Source organism: Ictidomys tridecemlineatus, chromosome 12 (assembly GCF_052094955.1).
Source record: "Ictidomys tridecemlineatus isolate mIctTri1 chromosome 12, mIctTri1.hap1, whole genome shotgun sequence".
Classification (NCBI taxonomy): domain Eukaryota; kingdom Metazoa; phylum Chordata; class Mammalia; order Rodentia; family Sciuridae; genus Ictidomys; species Ictidomys tridecemlineatus.
In genome coordinates, this window is record NC_135488.1 from 42971804 (window position 1) to 42991198 (window position 19395).

Genomic DNA, 19395 nt, shown 5'->3' on the forward strand with positions numbered 1-19395 from the left:
TAAAATGCTAATTATAATCAGTGTGAAAACGTCATTCTAAATGTCTTAGTAAGAAATCTGACTCAGTGATATGAATTAGTCAAAAACATCATATTATTAAGACCCTATGAGGTAGTTGTGAATTGACCTTCAAGTAGGAAATCCAAGGAATTAATATTGCATTAAAATGACTATGGACTATTGGAAAAATATGACAGTGGTTGTACATAAAGTGTCATGTGCTCCAATTTGAAATCAGGGTGATGTTCCTCATGCCAGAAAGAACAAAGAATAAAAATCCAATAGAAGTAAGTAAATTCAAAACTATGACTTCATATTTAAAGTCAGAAAATACAAACCTAGAGAAATGTAATAAAGTCTAAATAATCTAGACAGTTGATGCAACCTGAGAATTATGGCCAATGTCAGAGAGCAATGATGATGGTAGAAATACATTGCCTCCATCTACACTCTTTAACTGTGAAAGCAAAGGGGTTTCATAACACTTCCCTTTTTTAAAAAAAAAATTTGATTTTGGGGTGGTACATTTACCTTCAGTATTTTAAAATATAACTCAATGAGTCCAATAAAGCCCCCCCCCCACATACACACACACAAATCTATTTGCTCAAACTAGAATCCTTCTAAGACCAACACTGGAGGAAAGGCAAGCTTGCCTTAAGGTAATGAGTTAACATTGACCAAAGCAATGACTCAAAAAAGCAAATAAAAGGAAAAAGAGAATTATTTAACATAATGTTAATGGCACTGAAAAAAATCTTCAAGAAATTGTTTAGAGAAATTATTTAAATTATCTAGAGAGACTCTTTGAAGTATTTTTAAAAATTAAAGATGTGAGAAATATGTGGTTAGTAGAGGATCTGGCTGAATAATTAATCATGGCCAAACTCTGGGACTGATGAAATGGGAACTTGAGATGGAATGGTTTGGGCTTATAAATATCATAGCGTTTAAGTAGGAAGTAGGGAGGCTCTACCATCGCTTTTATTCTGAAATAATATGCATTGTTTCAAGAGGTGTAATCTGGGACCTAGACATACTGTTTAAGGATTATTATCAAACTCTCTGGCTTTAGTGCTATATATATTTATATCTGAGGCATATTCCACAGGGGTTAGCACCTAACAGATCTTTGTTACATATTTGTAAAGTGAATGAATGATTCTAAGCATGAATAACTATTTTACCACCCCATTCTGGCAAATGTGCTTAAAACCTACCATGTGCAAGGCTTCATGCCTTCTGCTACAGAGAATAAAGGACAAGTTTCCTGCTACCAAAAAAGCATCAAATCTAGTAAAGTAGAAGACAAGGATAGACAAATGTATGTAAGGAAGTATAGCTAATACAGTCAGTGGACATGGACTAAGTGCTAGGGAAGTCCAAGTAGAAGATTATGGAGCAGGTGGAATTAAAAACAGACTCCATGCTGTGATAAGAGGCCCACATTGTTTACCAAAATATCTAGAGAAGCATCACAGAAAATAAAATGTGAGACCCACAGCAAAGGGGAAAGCATGAATTTGGTTTTCAATTTAGAAATTCTCAGCAGGAGGGGTGCTGGGGTGAAGCAGGTGAAGCACTGACGAATCAGCCTGTCAGGTTATTCGCCATTTATTGTGGAGTGCCAGAAAGCTAGGGCGAAAGCCCTTCCAGCCAGTCTGTAGCTAAATGACACTCAGGGAATGAAAATGGCCTTTGGAGAAGCCCAGGAGGGAAATTTGAAATTAAGGTTTTCTTATTTGTCGTGTATGATTTCTCCATGTGTCTTCAAAGGCAGTCTCCACCATTCATTCATTTTAATGTATCTCACAACTCTTTTAGGGATCAAGGTGAATTTCCCCAAAGTGTGAGTTTAAAAGTCTTCATCCCACTCTGTCTCCAAGTAGTAAAGATACAGATTACTGGCACTTTTCATTATTCACTGGAAAGGTACCTGTATGTCTTTCTATCGGAAATGTTTATATTGAAATGAAAGCATTTCAGTGTCGAGATATGCAATATGACTCCTCAAGAGTATCAATAGAGCCCACGTAATTAATTTTGTACCATGCACATGATAGGTATCTGTGAATATACTTGTTATCTAACTTTACATTCTTCAAAGATAAACACATTTGTAAAGCTTTCACTGTAGTACAGAAATTTTTACTATTTTTAGCTTCAGGGATCTAGTATGAAATTGGATGGCACAAACTGTCAGGGGAGAATTTTACTTATTTTCATCCTGTTGAACACAATACCTACTCTTCAAATGAAAAGGCTAAAAATAACGGCTTCTAGTATGCCCATGAAACTTCAAAAACGTGCTATATTTGTGATAATACCATTTTAATATTTGACTAATGGCACTTCATTATAAATTGAATGTAAAGATTTAAGTTCATTATCTTTTATTTCAAACAAAATACATACCTTTTTTTCTATTTTTAGTTTCAGAAGAAATTTATTGGATGATAGATTAACAATATAGAGGGGGATTCTTTATTCATGGATTATTTCCCCACTGTACTTTAAAAACAGAGGTTTCAACTCTAAGCTTTGTTCAGGAGTTTAGTCTTCACCATTTTCAAGCACTTACCAACACCAAAGGAAAAAAAAGATATAAAAGAAAGAAATAGAAAAAGTCATTGTGTGCATGTCAACAAGTTGCCTAACAATCAATAAACAAAACCATAAGGCTGCAGAAGAGTCCCCCCCCCTCCAATTCATAGATGAATAGAATCAATGCTTGAGAAAATTTCCCTGGAGGGTACAGGGTGGAATTTGGAAACTGTAAAAGGAGCAATGAAAATGAGAAGAGCAGATGGAAGCTATTAAATCAGAATAACATTGCTTCTCACAAAGACGCAAATCAAATGTCATGAACTTCTATTATTGACAACACAGGCAGGCAGCACAGTTATCTTTGGACTTTAGAAATATATTATATGCAATATTACACTATAAATAGTCATAAATTCTGCCTCAGCAAAGTGTCACACACCTGGTAGGTACACAATAAAGATTTTTTTTTGATGGAGTTATCCTAATTTTAATAGAGTCACATGTCTAGAAATGTTAAAGAAGAAATAAAGACTGCCAAAGGACTTAGTACACATTTCATATTGCAGAAATGCAGAAATTCTCCAACAGAGGGAAATATCTCAAATATGAAAATTATTTGAGTTCATTACTATGACCTATAAACTTTTAGTGAAGAGAGTATTTGATGCTTTCATATAGTTTTCACATTTTAATATAATCACCAGTAGTTCTTATTTCTTTATGGGAAATGATCAAAAGCTCTTGACACATGCTTTCCACCTGGATTTTCTCCTTGACCTCTACATCCTGGATGGAGCATTTTAACGCCTTATGAAGGCCTGAAACCATTGAGGGATTTGCAAATGAGTTTCTTCAAATGGTGCTCAGGGGTCTGCAGGTCGTGTTGATGTACCTACTTGGTCTCTTTCTGCAATCTTGTGGGCTCTTGATCTCCCACTAGCCCAGCTGTTGGTGCACATGTGCGCACAGATGAAGGTCGATCAGTCAGCGTCCCCCCTCACCGGCTCCCCCTTGACTTCTTTCAGTGGACACTTTCAAGTGAATGACTATGGCTCCTCTTTTTTCTTTGCAACTCATTTGAAACTATATTTCACTTTAGATATTTTCTATAAAATCCCATATATTTACCAAGGTCCCACCATTCTCCTCTCCCATATTTTTCACTCTTACACTTTTTATAACATCACACCAGGCAACATAGACACGACGCAAAAGAAGAGCATGTACTGCTCTACACACTTGCCAAAAGAAAACAAGGTAACTCGAAAAACCCCAGAATCAAAGATTACTTTAGAGGAATTGCCCGATTGCCCTGATGCGTGTAGCAAATTTGTGCAGCCCTACACAAGAAAACTGTGCTGTTTTGCTGTTTTACAGCTTGCACACACCCTAGTATGTGCTCCAGGCTTGGCGGTATGGTCTCAGAACTTACAAAATGTACTGATAATTCTTTGCCTTAGAAAATATTAAAAGGATGAACCACTTCGAGTTGAAGCAAAATTCAGTTTAAACTTATAGAAAGCCATGCAGATGAGTCAGGTCCAAAGTTATGTGGTGTGGCAAGTTTCTCTCTCATTACATTCGTGGTCGTTTTTACCCATACCTTCTGTTAGAGTTGACTGTTCCTAAGTTCTTTCAGCTCAGTGCCTGGTGGGATGTCCTGGGAGCTGGAGTCAGTCCGGCTCCTTGACTACGGAAGGCAGGCCAACCTCCCGCGTCAGCATGATCTGAACTTGAGTGAGCTAGGGAGACTCTGGATTCACTGGCTGTTTCTGTAATCGTAAACCCTTTATTCTACAGCTGGAGTTGATCAGTTAATTTTCTAAAAGGGTTCAATTTGCCATAGTTAATGAACTAAGTCATTTAGAATGATACTCACCTGCAGGACACAGACGCCACAAAATATATCTAAGAGAACATTTAAGTGCTCATGTCTTATTGTTTTATCTTTGTGATTATACGAACTTATCATTTGGCTTACACGCGTAGTGGGTCACTAACACATTTCACTGTTAGCTTGTCTGCCTGATTGTTGGGGCTTCGTCTCATGATGTTAATAAGAGTAATAGTATTTAGAATTGATAAGTAAGGGGAAATTTAAAAGAAAACAGTATTTATGGAAAGGTAAAAAGGATGACTAAAATTTGGATTTGGGTCATCATTTAGCTAAATGCCTTTATTCATTCATGAATAAAATCAATACAACTTGAGTTCTACTGTGATCCAAAGATTGACAATGTTCTAGTGATACGACCCTGACCGTGAAAGAAGAGGAGGAGGAAGATACTGATAGAGTGTGGTAGAGCCATGTCCGATGTGCTGTAGGGTCCTGCAGACCTGAGCTCTGCACCAGGGGTGGGGAGTAGGGCACTGTCTCTGTAGCAGGAGCCTAGTTGTCAGTGGGTGGTAGACAGGGAGGAGAGAAGGGATGAGCTGGACTGGCAAACAGGAAACTGATCATTGGAACAAATAAGAAATATGGCAGGCCATCCTCCTCTGGAGGTCCAGAGTTTGTACCTCCTTCTGAGAGTTGTGGGATAACTGAAGGCTTTTAAGAAAGTGTCCTGCTCAGTTTCACGCTTCAGAGAGATGAGCTTGGCCCTGGGGTGATTGAGATGTTCTAGAAGTGCAGGTGAGAATGGTGATGAGGCACCTGAAACAGAGCCAGGGCCGGAAGATGGAGATGGTGGGAGAAATCACAGACGATTTGCTCTTAATGGAAAGCTGTTATGGTTTGGATGAGGTGGTTCCCCCAAACTGCAGTGTTAATGCAGGAGTATTCAGAGGTAGAATGATGAGACTGTGAAAGCTGTAACCTAATCAGTCCATCCTAATTGAGTGAACCGATTGGGGGATGACTGGAGGCAGGTGGGGCACGGCTGAGAGAGGGGGCTCACTTGGGGGTACGCCCTGGAAGGGTGCATCATCCCTGTGGCTTTCCTTGCCTTTTCTCTGTGTGCCCCTGAGCCCACCGTGAGCTGACTAGCTTTCCTCCTCTGGGTCATTCCCCCATGATGTGCTGCTGCCTCATCTTTGGCCTGGAGCAAGGGACTGGGCCATCTTTGGACTCAGACCCCCCAAACCTTGAGCCCCAAATAAACTTTTTGTCCTCTAAATTGTTCTCGTCTGGTATTTTGGTCACAGCAGTACAACCTAATCTATCTGTGCTCAATTATCTCAGGTGACTTTGAGATAAAATCAGCATACTGTTTTTGATGCTCATATTAAACATCACTCGTTCATTCATTGTTTTCTAAAACATCAATTATTTATTCTTACATGTTGTATTGGAAAAGTATTTGACATGTGCAAAAGAATATAGGAGGCATTGGTGTCACTTATTAAACATAATAATGAAACAAATACCTCTACAAGGAACACTCAACTTCAGAAATTGAATCTTAAAAGACTCCCTTTTAGACCACATTCTGCTCGGAGTCCCCCTGAGCTCTTACCCTGGCCTGCCTTCACAGGGATCCTGTGAGCCTGGTTTGGCTAAGCCCCTCTTACCTCTGAGGTTTCCTCTTAGTCATTTTCCATCCCCTGATTCCTATGGTCCTTGGCTTCCAATTCCCACTTGGCCCAATCTCTATCCCCCGTAGCAAGATTCCATCACAGGAGTCCCTATACTTATTATAATGAGCCCTCTTGAATGAAGAATGACTTGCTGTCTTTAAATAAGAATTTTTGAATACATTCTAATAGATCCTACTCATATCAGTGATATCATCTATCATCTTCTGCCAAATCCCAGGCTCCTGTCACTCTCATCAAGGTGAATAATCCCAATTTTTTAAAAATGCTTTTATTTATGATTTGCAATATCTGGGCATATCTCCAATAATGTTTCTATCCCCCTCCTTAGTTTTATAAAATAATATCCAATAATACTTTTTAAATAAAGCACAGATTGTAACTTGATAAAAATCTTTTCAACCTTATGTATCTAAGATTAATACTTGTTGCACGTAGCTCAATTTATTCATTTTCTGCTGCTATTTTCTATTTAATTATATAATTATATAAATATTTTTATGCTTATGTCTTTAGTGAGTTAGTTAAATTTATTCTCACGTTGCTGCTGTAAATATATTCTTGCATCTCGGCTGTTTTACGTGTTTCCGTTTTTTTTTCAGGGTTGAAATTGGTAGGTCATAAGACACATGAGTCCAAATTAACTAGATAATGCCAAAGTGTGTTCTCAGAGGTTATGCCAGTTTTCAATTCCACCAACTTAGACTTAGAGTTCCTTATTTTTCTATATCCTTCCAACCTTTGGCATTGTTAGAATTACTTTTATACCTTGACAACCTGGTGATTGTAAATAGCATCTTATGGTGACAATTGAAATTATTATTATGGCAATAAAATGTCTTTATATATATATTTCTTCACTTATCTTCCTCTATGTAATGTTTACTATTTTTTTTTTGCCCATTTTGGTATGGATTTTTTTATGTGGGTTCATGAAATCTCTTCCTAGAATCTGAATATGATTTGATTATGTATGTGACTAATATCCAACTTCTGCCTTTTCTTTTTTCTTTACAGCAGTCTTGCGATACATAGACGTTCTTGATTTTATTTTACTCTTATTCCCAGGGTCCCGTTCTGTTTTTATTAGTGCATTATAATTACACATAATTGTGGAATTCTTTATGCCCTCTGCAGGTATGCATGTAACATAACTTGGTCAATCTCATTCCCCAGTACTTTCTCTTTCCCTACCCACTTCCCTCTCAAGATTTACTTGATTTAATGTATTTATATTTTCCTTTAAGTCAGTATTTCTTGTACCTTATTTGTGAACGTTTTTACCTTGGTACCCAAAGTCATTTGAGGCTTTCTTCTTACAATATTTTCCATTTCCATTTAATTTTTAAGTCATAGCAAAGTGATCTTTATGGAAGGTAGGTATCTTCATTCTTCATGTTGCCCACCCAATATGTGCTTTGTGCTACAACTAGGAATGTAATAATATAAAAGACGGTGGAATGAGATGGTCATTGTTACCTAAGTACATGCATGAAGACACAAAGGATGTGGCTCTACTTTGTGTACAACCAGAGATATGAAAAATTGTGCTCTATATGTGTAATATGAATTGTAATGCTTTCTGTTGTCATATATAACAAATTAAAAGAAAATATAAAAATGGAATGAAATAGCATGAAGGGCAGTATACTTAACCTCAAAAAACTAAGAATACTGGGGAACATAAGTGAATGTTGGTCATACCCTAAGTGTGTTCGATGCTTTACAAGTTAATCTGCCTTAAGATAGTCAAAGATGCACCACATTAGCTTTCTAAATGCAATCACATAATGCCACTCCTCATTTAAAATTGTTGTCAAAGTACAATTTAAATTCCTTACGGTACTTGATAGCTCAGTTCCCTTTTATGTTCCAGATTTTGCTATGTCCCTAGACCGCTCAGTCTACCTCTTTCAGACATGCTCATTACCCAGAGTTTAAAAGTGCCATGCCGTCTCTCAGTCCGACTCCTTTCTTCTGTGGTGAGAGTGCTAGTTTAGTTGGGAAGCTGCAGCAATTCTGGACAAGAAGTGAGGATTTCCTAACTTAATGCACCTGCTTTGAGGATGATGAATAACAGAGGTTCTGCAAGGGCTAGTGTGAGACCATCTTTTGAATGTCCTGTAGCAAACTTCCTCACACACTAACATACATTTGAATGAATCAATGAAAAAGTACACCACCAAAAAAAATAACAGCTCTTTGAACTTGGCAAGTCAGTTCCATATTATGTATTTATATAGTTTCCCCCCATATTCTTTTAAAAATAAATCTATATTTCAGGGATCTCAAAAAAGAACTAATATGGCAGCTACATGCCTATAATCCCAGCGGCTCCGGAGGCTGAGACAGGAGGATTGTCAGTTCAAAGCAAAAGCAAGGCACTAAGCAACTCAGTAATACCCTATCTGAAATTAAAACATAAAATAGGGCTTGAATTGTGGCTTAGTGGAGTCAAATCCTTGGTAGGCGCCCCCCAAAAAAGAAGTGATATGTTTAACTATATCGAGGTAATATCTCTAGCACAACAGAATTTTTAGTAGGTACGTAAACCATGATTCTGTTCTTTAATGACCAAAGCTAATCTTTTTAAAAAAATCTTGATTATACACTTTACCATTCAAAGTATTTATTGGATCTCAATGTGCAATTAAAGTATATTTAAAACTACTTAATCACGGACAACTAATAGCTTTCATGAAAGAACACCAAGATGGAAATACAATTTTAGTTCCTGGTTTCACTAATGATTCCAATAATTAGAGAAATTAGCTCATATCAATGCTTTTACTAATTCTTTAGCAGGATCAAGAACACAAAAAAGTCTGAACAAATAAAATTTATTCTCATTCTGTAATCCTTTAAAATTACACCTAAGTAGAGTCTTCTAACTTTCCTTCATTCAATTTTCTTGTGTGTAGAAGTACAATCCCTTCATAAAATTGTCATTTTTCACAGAAATTACTGGAATCCCACCAAATTTGCGGTGTGTGCCCGAGCAGCACGCACCCTCTAATCAATGGCCGTCCATGTCCTCTCAGCCTCTTTGCTCTACTCAGGAGCCAGCTGAGCTAAAACGGCAGCTCAGTCCTGAGGCTGCAGACCTTCTTCTGATCAATACCAGTCACTTCTGTGCCCTCACTTGCTGTGGAGCTACTTCTGGGTGAGGTTGCTTTCCTTTGTGCTCCTGGCCTCTGGTTCCCTTCCTTTCTTTGGGGATCATTGGATTTTAGCTTTGAAGTTCCCTGCACTCAGCCCCACTGGGTCACGGCCATGAGCCAAGGCCGCTGGGTGGCTCACCTGTGTACCCTGCACCGTGCTCTGGTTGCTCAGATCTGCAGAGGATTGAAGCTGGCAAAGCTCTGCAGAGACAGATCTAGGCTCTTTTTCTACCTCCTCATCTTTTCCTCTAACTGTTCCTCTTTTTTTTTTTTTTTTTAGCAAGTCTCCTAAGTGAAAATGTAGCATGTTATAAATGGACAAAGTCCTTTTCTACTTGAGTGACCTATTTAGCCGTAACTTTTCTTCAGGATATTAAGTGTAAATCAGCATTTTATCACGCATAAATGCAACATTTTGATACAAAATAGGTGATGAATAAATATTAGATAATGCTCCCACCCAGGGCCAGCCTCACTCTCTATAAATACCTAAACCTTTGCAACTCTATTCTGGGCTTTTCTAGTTTTTAAATTAATTAACTAACTAATTATATTTATATTCTCTCTCTCTCTCTCTCTCTCTCTTTCTTTCTCTCTCTGGATGCACACAGTGTTAAGCTCATAACATGGGCACATCTAGTAGAAATAGAAGTAGTATCTCCTTATTCAGTTAATACAACTTATTCTAATTTTGATTGTCTGCATCTGATTGCAAAAAAATATATATATATATATTTTTTTCTTTTCCATTGGCCCTGCCCTTTCATGCCTCACCAGTTCCCCAAGATTCTGAAGACTGAAGCATGAGTTCTCGCTTCCATGGAGACTCCTCTCCCCTCAGTTTCCCAGGACAAAGTTAGCACTGGGCATCGGTATTTCTGTGTAGCTTGGAAACACACAATCAAGTTTCCTCTTCACAGTGTGCATGCGCATGCTGTGTGTGTGTGCATGCATGCATGTCGGGAGGTAGGGAAGAAGCGATCTTTTAACTACCACCCTTCCAATTATGATGGAAATATTCCCTTGAAGGCTTGCCATATCAGAATTAAGTGATTATGGTTATTCTACATCAGAGAAGGTGACACTAATATAATGCCATTCTAACAGGTGATGGCTGCTACCCGTAGACGCAGCATCTGTTGTAACAATAAAATATCCAAGTGTGGATAGCCTCACCCAATCATCCATCCATCTATCTGTTCTTTCAACACTTATTTATCAAGTAGTATCTATCAACAGGAACTGTGATTGGCACATAATAAACTTTAAAAAATACTGATGCAAGAAAAAAAAAAAGAAGAAGGAAATCATGATGAAAATGAGGTGGTGGAGAGGCTGCGTCTAGGTGTGAAGTTTTTCCCCTTAGCAATGATGACTTTTCTTTCTTACAACTTGGTCTCAGAATTACAGGCCCTTCATGTGGTCCAGCTCATTATACTGAATCCAGAGTGTAAAAAATCCCCCCCCCCTTTTTAAACAAAGTTATCCACATTTTAGTAAAAATAAAAATGTATGCAAAAGGATAATTGTGATTAAATTGCTATTGACTCTGAAAATGAATTAGTAGAAGAATTTTCTGCAAGTGACCTTAAGGGTCTTCTCCTGTGAGATGTGGATTTCCATCAGTTCCTGATGGAGAGGATACTTGGATAAGAATTTTCACACAAGCCTTCATTCATTCCTAAAAATTAAACATGGTGTTACACCTTTGGTCCAGGTATAGATCAGAGATTCCCTCCCCAATTGGAAGACTGGATTGCAGGAGTGCAATGCAACACCTTGTGGATTGTGGCCCATGAGCTCCTGAATACCATCTCTGCTTGTCTCCTGTGGCTCTACGTCCCACCTCCTGAGAGTTTGGAGGCCTTTCTGGACCTTTGTGAGGAAATGAACTTCACAGATGTCCTAGTAAGTTTTTTTCTATGTGTATTTTATTCTCCTACATTTTTTTTGTATCAGTTATGAACAACCTTAAAGAATTGTGCACATTCAAAATATGAAAAGCTTATGCATAGATTGTCATGCCCTGCTTATTTTTGCTTGACTTTGTAAGATTAGGGGAAATGGGGCAATGCCAGCATGTGAGGACTGGAAGATGGATTTTGTCAAATTCCCATTTATTCATTCATGAGATCTTAACTGAGTGTCTCCATGAACCAGACACTCTTTAAGAACCTTAGTATTTTGTCCTATCAACCACATGAGAGAAGTATGATTATATGAATATTATACCCAGCTTTCAAGAGAGACAATTTAGCACCTTGGAGAAGTTTCGTGGCTTGTTTGAATTTATGTCACTCGTTGGCATTCTAACAGGAGCAGCACATCTCCAAAGTTCAGGTCAGTCTCAAGAGATTACACTGCCTCCCAGGGCGCAGAATTCTTGCCCTTGTGTGATTTACAGCTGGAAAGATAGAGATGAGCACAAATATTGACCTGCATCAGGGTGTGCAGGAAGGAGCACCTAGGCTGCGGTCTGGAATATGATGGGAGCTTCCATGGCAACATACGCATCTAAGGACAGTGTTAAAATTAAGGTGACAGAGAGTAAGGGTGTACCATTGATGAGCCACTTTCTTTCTCAGAGGGTACTATAATTTTTTTTTCATTAATTAAAAATGCTGAAGGGCACAGTGGCACATACCTATAATCTCAGCTGCCTTGGGAGACGGAGGCAGGAGGATCATGAGTTCAAAGCCAGCCTCAGCAAACGGCAAGGCACTAAGCAACTCAGTGAGATGCTGTCTCTAAGTAAAAAAAATATAAAATAGGGCTGGGGCTCAGTGGTTGAGTGCCCCTAAGTTCAATTCCTGGTACTCTCCTCCTAACCCTAAAAAAAAAAAAATGCAATCAAATTCAGCTTTTAAAAAATAAATAGCCAGGCAAGGTGGTGCACGCTTGTAATCCCAGCAGCTCAGGAGGCTGAGGTAGAAGGGTTGTGAGTTCAAAGCCAGCCTCAGCAACTTCACCCCTGAGTTCAATCCCCCGGTCCCTAAATAAATAAATAAATACATGAAAAATGCCACAAACAGAGCATATAGGCTTAAGGGGAGAAACTCCTTTGAAATTGAAAAAAAAAAAAAAAGAAATTGTTTTCTTCCTTTCTCAAATAAGTTTTGTCTATTTTCTAATTTCTTTCCTTTTCTATGTCTGGGACTCCTAAAATTTCCAAGTCATTAGCCGTGGGTCTAGTGACACCCATGCCATCTTGTTGTTCACTCGGGCTGCAGGCAGAGTAATGTGCGGAGAAAGTTACAAACTTGTGAAAATGAGGATTCAGCACCAAATTACCGTCTTGCCCTTAAATTTCATGCTGCGTCTATTATTCCAAAGCAGGTGAATGTTGGATGCAGATGCAAGCGCCAAGTCATTAGTCTCACCCACGCAGTTAGTGCGTAGATTTCATTGGCAGAAAGTCGCTGTGTCCCATCACGCCTGAAAACCTAGAACAGGATCTTCATGCACTCGGATGGCAGCCGCGTTTATATTTTAGCAGCATGTGGCGCACAGGGGAGATGGGTCCTGGGCACATCCTTACACATATGAATAAATAATGTTAAAGCTAATAAGATCTCTGGGAGAAAATGATGATTGTCTTTAATCACTAACCTTAAGCAGCAGCGAACCATATTATCAAACACCTTCATTTCTTATAAAACTATCTATCACACACAATATAGACCTGATGAGAAAGAAGGTGGAAGTAATCAGGACAGAATGCCAATTACCTCATTACCTGTCATAGCACATTGTAACTGGAAATTGCTTCTTTCAGGTTCTGTTTGCTCAGGCAATTACAATAAACTCTCTGCTTGACATGTTGTTTGCACAGATGTAGTGCATTAATAAACATGAGGGCTAATCTGAATTATTGAACCAGCCACAATAATTCCAACAAAGGATTTATAATAAGTCCAAGAAAAGCTGAGGTATCACTGGAATTCCCTGTAAGCAACACTGACATACTTTATCACATGTAAAATCCTCAAATTTAATGTACAGTACTGGAATATGTCCCATAGGTATTTTATATTTTCTGTGGCTCTAAGTCCTAAGCAGCTACCATTATGAAGGAGAATCAAGACTGCGAAGGTAAGTGGCAATATCACAGACTTAGAGGAAATTACTGTATTTGCTGTATAGCTTGCACATGTGGAGCCCTTCTTACCTGATTTTTACAAATCTAATTTTATTTCAAAGAAAACCCTGCTGCAGTAGCAGTAAGGAATTAAATGTTCCCACGTTTCATGGAAATGTCCTGTTGTCCAAGGAATGGAATGAAGAACCCATGGAATGTTGCTAAGAAAGGGCACCGGGAGACGGAAAGCCTTCTGAACAAGTCGCCTATGGTGGTCAAAATGCTGAATCATCTTACCAGTCAAGCTCACAAAGTTTTCTCTTATTAAATTTGAGTCCCCTAACTGAGTTCATTTTTTCCTATGTTTGTTTCTCATATTAAGAAATCATTTTAATGTCCAAACTGTCTTCACTTGGGAAAATCCTGCATCTCATCAATTTCTACTATGCTGAGGCTTGTTTTGAAAATAACTTTGCTTTTTGCTATGTGAACAATGAATAGAATTAGAAATAGAAATGTCTTCGGAAGAGAACGGGGTATGTTTATGAATAATGATTTCGGGGGGGGGGGTCATTAGGGCTACTGATGGTGATTGGGATTATGTTACTAGCCTGGAAAGTTCAGACCAGGACAGATTTGGCTAGCTCTCTCTTTAGGGACTCCTTGGCAGTGTAAAATAGACAAGGTCCATAACAGTCCTTGCACTCTTAGGACAGAATATTCTTGTGCACAGAATAGAGTTCTGTCATGCAACTTCATTTCTCCCCACATTAAACAAGACTCACAACTTACTTGTTTCTCAACTTCCTTTTATGCTCAGTCTCCTTTTGTTATCATACAATTAATAACACCCTAATATTAGTGCAGTGGTTTGATTATAAATATAAATTACAGCAGCAGCAAGTACTCAATTGTAATATTGTCACATAAAAAAAAAGAAGACAAGATACCACCCTGGACTCCTTTTCAAGTGAACACAGATGGTCCAACTCTAAGCGCTGCTTAGATGCGGGGTACACTAGCCAATACCGCAGGGACTGTCAATTCATCTCAGAGGGTGTGATTCAGGAAGAGTTTGCCTGTCTTTTCCTTGAAATTTTCATTTCCCAAGCATAGAAAGTCTGAAGAAAAACAAATATCTATTTTTGCTAAATTTGGATTGTAAGGTTTTGATCCATAGTTAAAAATAAAATCAAAGTTTTGCACATAAGGTTTCTCTGAATTCAAACCCACAGATTCATGTAAAATGCATAGACACTCGCTGCTTTTCTTTGCCCTTAATTCCACCTCAACTTATGATCTTTGTCCCCAACACCCTCTTTCTCAGCACCTCAAACCCCTCCATCCACCCACTACTTCATGATATGCTGCTTTGTGGAAAACTGCCCTTTATGTAGCTTAAAAAGAAAATGTGGATCAAGATATCTCAAACACTAATGGGATATATTAAAGCAATTCAATTATTTTAATCTGTTTCATATATCATGAAATTATGTAGAACAATTTCATTTAAATGTCCCTATCACTGTTGAGCCTTCAATTGTGAATTGTTACACCAGCAAATATTGAATAACATGAGTGCCAGAGAGTTCTATTGCGGTGTGTGCAAGCGAGGAGCAAAATGACACTAGGAGAAAAAAAGATTTCCATCATAATCAACTTATTCATTCTGTAATAGCCTCCTTAGGAAGCATGCTTCAAGATTATAATGTTCTATGATTAGTTTCAGTCCAAAGTTAATGTTGTTCTTTGAGTTAGTGTTTGCTTGACTCAAGTTATAACACTCTCACACAGAGAGAGGATAGTTTTAATTATAAAATAATTATAAAAATAAATTGAATAAAATAAATGAACAATAGCTTAAAAGAAGACGAATTAGGCCATTTCAATAGTACATAGAGTAAGCCTTCTTTGAAAGACAAAATACATATGAAAGTTAAAAGTAAGGAAAGCCAGGTTCCATGAAGTAAAAATTACTTTTCAGTTAATTTTAACCACCTTATTCCCTGTTCTAGGATAAGTGCTGTCTGCCTTGCATTTAATTTATTGAAAGGCATGGTTACAGAGTTATATACACCTAGGTACGTGGTAGGTAGGGACAGATGGGGTCCCTTGAATATTTTTCAGTGATGATGTTTTACTCCAGTGAATATTCAAAAGCAAAAATAGAAACTCTATGGCTTATACAATGTTGTCAAATCAATAACACAAATTGAATTAAAGACAAATCATAGCTAAGAATAGTCTTAATCTTACTCCACCATCAACTAAAGCAATTTAATAATATTTATAATTAGAGTGTATTAATGAGATTATAAATGACAAAAATTTCATGCTGAATGTACAGTTTTGAGGAGGTGAGCCAACCAAGGCTCTTATCTTCATATCAGATAGCAATCAAGACATATAATCCATCTATGGATTAAAATTAACAATTTTAATAAGATCAATATTTTAAATATATTTTTTCAGGTGTATAAAACAAATACACCTAAACTGATAGTAACAAAGATAGAGCTGTGTTTTTTTGTGAAAGTAGGCTCGTGAATGGAATTTATGAGGAAGTATGTAAGTAACAAAACAAAAAGATTTATTCTTATTATTCCAGCTTAATTAAATCTCAATGATGATAATTGAACCTAAGTGGATCCATTCATTTTCTGCCAAATAAATTGAACAGTGATCTGGTCTGGATCATTTACTTTGTGTTTAATCAATACTAAAACCTTAGAGACTTGCACAGGAAATGTCAAATGTCAGTGAATCTATGTAATTTTATACATATAGGCATATTAGAGAACAGTTATAAATAATGACTTGTAGAAAATATTATGTATACCAACATACAGATGCATAGGCACCCATGAAGTATTAATTAAATCATATTACTTCCTTCCCATTTTAATTTCCAATGTAATTGAGAAAACAATGTAAAAAAAAACTGAAACATGAATTTGATATTCTAGTAGAGGTTGTTTATAATTGGGAAAATATCTTAGAGATTAAGTACTCTGAAAATAGAGTCAAAGAAGTCAAGTCACCAAAACTGCAAAGTATTATATCATTAGAAATCTTGGGCCCAGGATTGAGTTCCAGGAGCCATGGGACACATTGCAGCAGTCTTTATATTACTTTTATTTCCGCTAAATTTTTAAAACTTTTTTTTCCCATTTGAAACTAATGTGCTAATTGAAATGTAAAATTGGCAGCCTGTTAGCTCACTTCCTTTCTCCACTGCATCCTCCCTGGATTCAATTAATCCCCACATATTAACTTATAAAACTTCCAAGGCATTGTCTACACATATAGGCAAAGAAATACAAATTTAGAAATCTGTTCATTGTTTTAGAGTAATTAACATTTATGGAAATAATTTGCTTTAGAGTTTACTAATCGTTCCTAACATTCTGTTTATAATAAAGTTTGGAAATTGCACTTCATATCACTATCAGATACGGTTGGGAACCCTGAAAAAGATAAAAGCTAAAGACAATCATTTATTCAATATTTTTAGCTCTGATGTTATTTTAAATGATTTTTTTTCTTATCAGAAAACTGAGAATCTCTGACTTTCACATAAATGATAATCAAAAAAGAACTCCTAAAAATGCCCCTCAAAAGGTCCTTGGATTTTTAATTCCACAAAGAAACCATAAGCTGTTTTTGTGAACTTTCCCTTCTAATTGCCTATTCAAGTACCAGAGAATTCTCCGATCTTAATAAAATTGATATACATCCACATCAAGTTCATTACAAATACATATTCCCTTTGCATTTGTGAATATGAGGAGGCCTTCAATCAATCCTTGGTCAATCCTTCCCAAACAATTATATTATGTGCATTATTTACTTTTATGGTCTGTATTTGAAGGTGTTGAAGCGCCATTGGATGGCAAAATCCCATGAGTTCAAAGCATGACATCAGCAAGTTATCAGGCCTTTATATTGTTCAACATCCATCTCTTTCTTTCCTAGGAGACATTAGGAAATGGGACTGAATGCTGTGTTCTACTCTTTTCTGATCAGCATGACAATACTGATCTTGACTTTGGATACTTTACCCTCAAAAATGGATGAGGCTGGTCACATGGGCACCTCAGTTCTTTGGGATGCTGTCCTCATAACTATTTCCTAGTTCTGTATCAATTTTCCCTATGCACACACTCCCAGGAAAGCATCATAACCTGCTATAAAATTAGAATCTTGAGAGTTTTACATATTTTTAAGAAATATATTCATCTTTTTTTTTAAGGCTTTCTTTTCTAATATAGAAATACTCCAAGCAGCCTTTGAAAGACTTATAGACACTGTTCCTATTTTTTGTTGTTGTTGTTGTTGTTGTTCCTCAAAAGGAATGGGGGTGTGGAACTGCTGTAAAGGTGAACATGAACTTTCTGCAGCTAAGCACTCCATTTACTGCTCTCTGAGAAGGTAGGAAACAGAGAGAGCAGGAGAAATCAATGAGATTTTGCATTTCCTGGAGATGGTAAAAGACTACTAAATCAGGAACTGTGTGGAGAGATGCCTGCAGAGAAAACTGAGGTTGAGAAACAGTCAGGGACAGTGTGAGGAGCTGTCAACACCACGCGGGGAGTAGCAATGAAGTATTGACTGGGCGCTTTTAGAAACGGCTCTCCACAAAGTTGGTTGCCTTTACTCTAGCAAGAAAAAACTCAATACCAGAGTGCCTGGAACTCTGAAACCCGAGAACTTGCTGTAGGGAAAGAAAAGTCAAAAGATTCATGACTCCATTAGATCCTCTCTCAAGGATGTACCTCTGCAAAGGGCAATTCACGGGGCACCTTAAAATGCCAAACAGCCACCCTGAGTTGACTTAGCAAATTTTACTGACAAAAAAAAAAAAAAAATCAACATGCCTGAAGTTTGACTGTATTTAGAGGCCAGTCTAAAGTTAAACTCTTTAAAATGTCCATTTTTAAAGGTTATTTGAATTCCAACAAGAAAATGCTACAGTGAAGAATGAGAAAATAGTCACATAATTGGCAGCTTTGTGTGATTTTAGATCCTGCTTATATTTTTCATTATCAAATTACATAACAGTTTCATCCTCAAGAAAAAAAAAAAAGTTCACTTTACAAAATCCAAAAACATAACTTCTGAAGCTAGGAAAATCATGAACCTTTTTTCTCAGTGTTTTCCATTTTTGAGACTCCAACCCTCCCCTCTGACAATCCTGCCAGTGTGTGTCTATATTTAAGTGCAAAAAACCCATGGCTTCTTACTTTGTTTTATAAATGGAGTGCCATCAAATTTTCTTTTTCTCTTTCTCCCTCCTATACTTCATCCGTTAAAAAACAGCAACAAGAGTCATTTATTGGACACAGGGTGGGTCTGAAACAAAACTTCTCTCAAACCCAGAAAACCTTCAACTTTTTGCCAGCATAAAAACAGACCGCTTAAAATACTGCAAGGAAGCAGACTTACCTTTCTCCTGTTCTGTCCATCTTAATAGCTCAAGTGCTACAGTGGTAGGGTCCTGCAAAGCTTGGCAGAACTGCATGAACTGATATAGAGTCACAGAAAGCAAATAGGAGCTTTTCCAATGAAAATGTGGAAAATCCAAGAATTAAAGTGCCGTTATTTCGATTAGAGGAGAGTACAGTCTATTTCTTAGAATATGTGACTCAGTGCATATTCCTTTGTCATTGTTTTCAGGTTCACTTCACCATAAAGAGGGAAGAGAGCTCAGTGAACCATGGCTGGCCTGACAATAGGCTTTCTGCAGGTTAGCCAAATTTAACTGGCAAAAGCTCTCCCCAAACCCCTTTGTGTGCTACATTTGCACCATAATGTCGGTCCTTCCTCGCATATTTCACAGATCAAGACTGACCATTTATCCCCAAAGATGAAAAAAAAAAAAAAAGTCATTTTTTGGTTCTGTCCTTAAAAGTTACTTTATAAAGTATTGTGCAGCAATGCCACAAAAGATACAAAGGGGGGAAAGTGCACGTCACATGGCCACAATTAGGGCTTCTGTTTCCGCTCTCCTGCCCTTGTCAAAGCTTTGATTTAGTTTTCCTCGGTTTTGTCCAAGGGTCATTACAGATGTCTGCA

The 19395-nt window shown here is 37.4% G+C and overlaps 1 long non-coding RNA gene across 1 annotated transcript in view; it reads right to left on the minus strand.

Annotated features, from left to right (window-relative positions):
* Positions 1-19144, minus strand: part of LOC144369580 (uncharacterized) — a 206134-nt gene extending 186990 nt beyond the window's left edge. The window contains exon 1 of the long non-coding RNA XR_013429366.1: positions 18766-19144. This is a non-coding gene — a long non-coding RNA (uncharacterized LOC144369580). The remainder of the gene's footprint in view (positions 1-18765) is intronic.
* Positions 19145-19395: the final 251 nt, after the last annotated feature.